General features: G+C 35.4%; 1 protein-coding gene across 1 annotated transcript in view; it reads right to left on the bottom strand.

Annotated features, from left to right (window-relative positions):
- LOC106463896 (neurensin-1-like) overlaps positions 1-5,366 on the bottom strand; it is a 51,426-nt gene extending 46,060 nt beyond the window's left edge. The window contains exon 1 of the mRNA XM_013924011.2: positions 5,048-5,366. The gene's annotated coding sequence lies outside the window, so the exon portion shown is untranslated. The remainder of the gene's footprint in view (positions 1-5,047) is intronic.
- Positions 5,367-5,813: the final 447 nt, after the last annotated feature.

The following is a 5,813-nucleotide window of genomic DNA, read 5'->3' as shown; positions in this document are numbered from 1 at the left end:
TCGGCTGAAAAGGCGAGCATGTTTGGTGGGACAGGGATTCGAACTCGCGACCCGCAGATTGCGAGTCGAGCTCCTTAACCACCGGGCCATGCCAGGCCCCATACGAATGTCATCTCACTTTTCGGTGTTTTAAATGTACAAATTTCAGATTCTTCTTTTTTTTAGAAAAGTTCCTTTCGAGATATTCACATTTGATCGTCGGCTAATACAAATATATCAAAACAGCGGATGCCATACCAAGCCATGTGGATCTGCCCACAAAAACCTCCCACGTTAATTGTTTTTGCTACTTATAAAACATTTAAAACAAATTTACTGAATTTGTTAAAAGCAGTAATTTAAATACTGCTCTATAGAGAAGAACATACTTTGGATATACATGTGCTTATGTTTCGATATTCTATAACCGTGAAACATTTACAGCTTTTTACCAGCCCAAGTCCTATTGGAATATCTAAAATTAGTTATAGTTTAACTTAAAATGCCATTTTTTGCGCTTTAATACTTTAATAAAATTGTATTTTCTATTGCACAAATTTTCTAATTTTTTTAAAATCTGTTTTGGGACGCGGTATTTTCTCCATATTTGAACACTGCTTTGAAGATTTATGTTAATTGAACATAAACCTCAGTAAGTGAAGCTTATTCTAAAGCGTGTTTTAAAGGCTGCAGATCGGTGATGTTGACTAGATCTAGGCTAGTGATTCCCAACCTGTGGTCCCTGGACCCCTGGGGGTCCGCCAAGAGAATGCCATCTCATTAAACAAGTTTTTTAATTCTGCTGTTCTTTTAATTGCACAGTCAGTTATGTGTGTCTTTTATTTGATCATGAAAAAAGGAAAAACAAGTTAATTATTAGTAAGAAAAACAGTTTGTTTGGTAGATGGAATCTCTCAAAAAACATGGGGTCCGTGAGGAAAAAATAATAATAAAAGGGAGTCCTTGGTGGTGAAAAGGTTGGGAACCGCTGATCTACTCTCTCGGTTCAAAATTAGGGACGTAGATAGCTGTTGTGTAGCTGATCACAGAAAAGTTTTTTTTTTTGGTTAAGCACAAAGCTGAACAATGGACTATCTCTTCTGTGCCCATCACGAGTGTAGAAACCCGATTTCTTGCGATATAAGTCCACAGACTTATTACCGTGCTACTGGGGGGCACACAGAAAAGTAACTAATACTCTGAAAATAAGAATTAATTAACCATTATATACTGAACTTCCTCAGTTAATTTGTGAAAATACATTTCATAGCAGTTATTCTGTTTACACGTGTGTTTTTAATACTGTTAACACTCTACAAAATAATGTATTAAAGCATCTCTATTCTTGATACAGTTATCTAAAAGACAGTAGATATCCAGTAGAACACGGGACTCGAAAATAATTTCTAGGCTCAGCATTTATAGTGGTATTTCATAGAGTATCTTACTATAACGGACGTAGAGTGTATATGGGTATTTATTTATGTGACCGAAAAAAATAATACAATGTTTCGCCATCTATTGAATGACATCACAAACAACGAAACAACCTATAAGAAATGTTTGTATAAATACACAACTGAAATAAACATCTATTTGCCTTTCAAAACTGCAAAGAATATCAAACACTATCATAAAATGAAACCATGGGTAATTAAAGATATCTTAATATCCATATGGACTAGCAATGGACTATATTAAAATTATTCCATGTTGGCAATAAACATACAAAACAAATATCATCAAGCATACACAATACCTATAGAAATATCTGAAACAAAGTACCCGTAAGCTTCATAATTATTGGGGGGAAATATCTGAAACAAAGTACCCGTAAGCTTCATAATTATTGGGGGGAAATATCTTAAGCTTTGAAACAAAGTACCCGTAAGCTTCATAATTATTGGGGGGAAATATCTGAAACAAAGTACCCGTATGCTTCATAATTATTGGGGGGAAATATCTGAAACAAAGTACCCGTAAGCTTCATAATTATTGGGGGGGGGGAGTATCTGAAACAAAGTACCCGTATGCTTCATAATTATTGGGTGGGTGGGTGGGGGGAGTTTTGACCAGGTTGAGTGAAATTAGTGTGAATAAATATAAATTTCATTCTGAATAAATCAGTATGAAATACGACTTTCCAGATTTATTTTACGGTGGGCCATAACACATATCTGGAGATATAAACAGTGCAAGTAGGTTAATGAATGTATGTTTAAACTATTTTTGCTTTCATGCATATCATCTGAAACAAACAATTACGTATTACAATAATTAGGAGCATTGAAATATTCACTTATTTTTATAATGTCGTAAATGTTCTATTTCATGTTTGTGTATTCTGACATATCTTTTTTTTATCGTTTTTTCCATGAAAATAAATCGTGTTCCTCACAATCCCCCCCCCCTCTCCCAAGTGACTACTACTCACTATTTCTCATTACCCCTCCTCATTACTCATGCATTTCAAACTCTAAGACCCCAGTTTTTCTATCATTTTCTTGGTAGATGAAGAGGGACTCCTGTCCCTGAACATCCGTAGGGGATCCCTTCACTTCAAAATTCCTGCTCTTTTCTTCTCTTGCCTCTTCTCTGATAAATAACGACTATTTAAAAAGCTGTATTTTTTATTAGCCGCGAATAAGCGGCTCTAGAACGGCTCCGAGTTTGTTTGTTTTTTAAACTTCAAACTTTTACATCATAGCTCCGTCATCTCTTGACCGATTTGAGATCTAATTACAGTTTTCTCAGGAGGTCAAACCCTTTCGATTGATGTATTTGACCACGCCCAAGGTCTCATAGATTAGTATATTTTAAGCGTACCTAAAACAATTTCAGTTTGAGGGTAAGCTGGTAGAGATCCTGATGAGTAATAAAATGAAATCTGCCCCAAGCTGCCTATATGAATTTCAAGTGCCGCAGCTATTGAGGATTCCCTCTTGTTAATGTATAAACTCGTTATAAGATTACAAATAATACAAAATGATTAAAAGTTCTAGTGACTGGTGTGCGCGTGCTAGTATGATCTGATTTCTTTATAAACCGAAAAATCACATCTTGTAACCAGTACTTTCGGTCTTTTGTCTTATGACAAAATATGGAAGTATTTTAATGTATTCTCTATTGTCATCAGATAAGCTTCTCGGTTTGAGTTTCTTCGAAAAATGGCATGTATATTTGCATGGACGACCCTCAAGTACTTGAAATGTGATTTTCTTTCAAGTTCCCTTTGATAACATGGCCTTTGTTAAGAATCAATCAAATGAACTTTTACCGATAGAAATATATATTTATTACCAGACAAAACAGCACGTTTTCCCCATACACTTTAAATACTTTTGTCATATAGGATGATCGTACAATAATAACTTTAGCATTTAAAAAGACTTAATGGAAAATTAATATCCTGAATGAATACTAACTATAAAAAACTAATGAAACTACTGTGCAAGCAGCTAAGCTCAATGATGTTACGTCAATGGTACCATAGCAACATAGAAAAAAAAACTGAGTATACGGCTATTAAGTTCGTATTGAGATAAAAATAACAGACTAACGATTTTCTTTGTTTGTAATTAAGCACAAAGCTACACAATGGGCTATCTGTGCTCTGCCCACCACGGGTATCGAAACCCGGATTCCAGCGTTGTAAGTCCGAAGACATACCGCTGTGACACTGGGGGGCTAGACTAATGAGTATAAAGAACAAAATGTACTTGTCTAAAAACTACTAAAATCGCGTTACATTGTAAAGTTAAAAATGGAAATATGTGTATAACGAAAAGGATATGATCTCAGTAATAACACTAAAAGCATAGCAAAGATTAATGTTTCTTCTCCCCCTTACATTCAATGAAAATTTGCATAACGCTTCATGCTGACATTAGAAAGGTCAAGGTTAGGACGTTCAATATCATCCATCCATTTGTTTCATTCTAACTGCTGCAACCTTAAAAAGGCCGTGATAAGCAAAGTGTCTTCAAGAGTACAACTTGATTGCCTCCGAGATGCTGTTGCTACTTTTACATAGTGAAAGATTACATAAAATATTTATTGAAGGAATATATAATGCCCAGATTAGAAACATCTGAAAAATCAAATAAACTTTTCAATACAAGTTCAGTTCTGGAACCGAAAAATAAAAGTTGGAGTTAAAAATGATAATCAAGTTCGAAGGTTAGAAATTATCTACAAGTTTATGGAAATAGGTTTGTTTGTTTTTTTTTAATTTCGCGCAAAGCTACACGAGGGTTATCTGTGCTAGCCGTCCCTAATTTAGCAGTGTAAGACTCTTGGCTACTCTTGGGTCATCATCACCCACCGCCAACTCTTGGGCTACTCTTTTACCAACGAATAGTGGGATTGACCGTCACATTATAACGCCCCCACGGCTGAAAGGGCGAGCATGTTTGGCGTGACTGGGATTCGAACCTGCGACCCTCGGATAGTGAGTCGAGCGCCCTAACCACCTGGTCCAGGAAATAGGTATCTCACTATCTATAAAAATGTCCAACATCGTTTTGGGCTTTATCTATTACTGTATCGTGTATTATAATTTTTACCGCTTACTTTTTAACACCCTTGTGTAATTTTACTAATAATAGTGAATTTTTTATAATTCATACATTCAAAGTCGATCTTTCTTTAATTTATATTTCAACCTCGAACAACGTCATCAGATTTCAAACGCAGTTTTTATTGTTAAGTTACGGCTTATGGGTTTATTAATCATTTAAACAAAGTGGTGTTAAAGATATATAGGTATTAGGGGTTGGAGATAAAATTATAGGCCTATTCAATTTTATTAAACAACCTTTTCCATGCTATTTGATGTATAACCACCTAATTTAGTGGCTTAACCTCATAAACTAATAACTGGGCCACACATGACAAACAGCGATTTTTTCTATGCGAGCTTTCATAGATTGCGACATTTGTTGTTTCAATAAACTCTTTAATCGGCTGAAAGTGAAAGGCACACTTTGATAGGTTTGACATAAAATAATTAGCGTTTGTCAATATGGTAACGTTGCCTGTTGAAAGAAACATGAATAACATAACTTACCTAACTGTAGTCATTGAGTTGATATGTTATCTTCTGTCACTTGAAGTCACAGATAACTAGTTCTTCTTGTTTTGTTTTCAGTCCCTCTCTCTCTCTTTGTGTCGTCACAAACACGACTAGCTCTCTTACTTCGCGCGCCCACGCGACTTGAACACTCGAGACTTCTGCTATTCTACCATTTTCTTGTGTTTTTCTACCGAACGTGGGCGACCTTTCACACATGCGCACTTTCAATAAATCGATCGCGTCAAGGAGCCGCTTCTCAGCTAATGCCGATCTCTTGGAATAAGATAACTTTAAATGTTTTCTTTATATTACTGCGGAAGGTTTCTCTCAGAAAACAGATCGCTATCACAAGAACAACAACAAAAATCAATCGATCCTTCCAAATTATCAGCTTAAAATTTTAGTTACATTTTAAAAATTATATTGATTAAGTAATGTTTAAACTTAAAACTGTCAGGGAAGTATCCCGAGAATAATACGACTGAGTAAGAGACAATCTACCTATAGAGCAGAATGAAATTAAATGAAGGAGCTCCAAAACGACATACAAGAAAAAAACAGCCATTAAGACCACTGGGTTTGCTATCTGCGCTAGCTAAAGGGAACGTAGCTAGTCAACATCATCCATCTTCAACTCGTGGGCTATTCTAATCGAACAATGAGATTCGGCTGTCAGTATTAAAACGCATCATCCACAGCTCCAAAATGTAGAGTGTGATTTTTTTGCCAATATAGTTCTAAATAATTATTCACAACTTTC

The sequence above is a fragment of the Limulus polyphemus genome, unplaced genomic scaffold (genome assembly GCF_000517525.1).
Source record: "Limulus polyphemus unplaced genomic scaffold, Limulus_polyphemus-2.1.2 Scaffold1, whole genome shotgun sequence".
Classification (NCBI taxonomy): Eukaryota; Metazoa; Arthropoda; class Merostomata; order Xiphosura; family Limulidae; genus Limulus; species Limulus polyphemus.
This window is presented reverse-complemented; position numbering and strand designations above follow the sequence as displayed.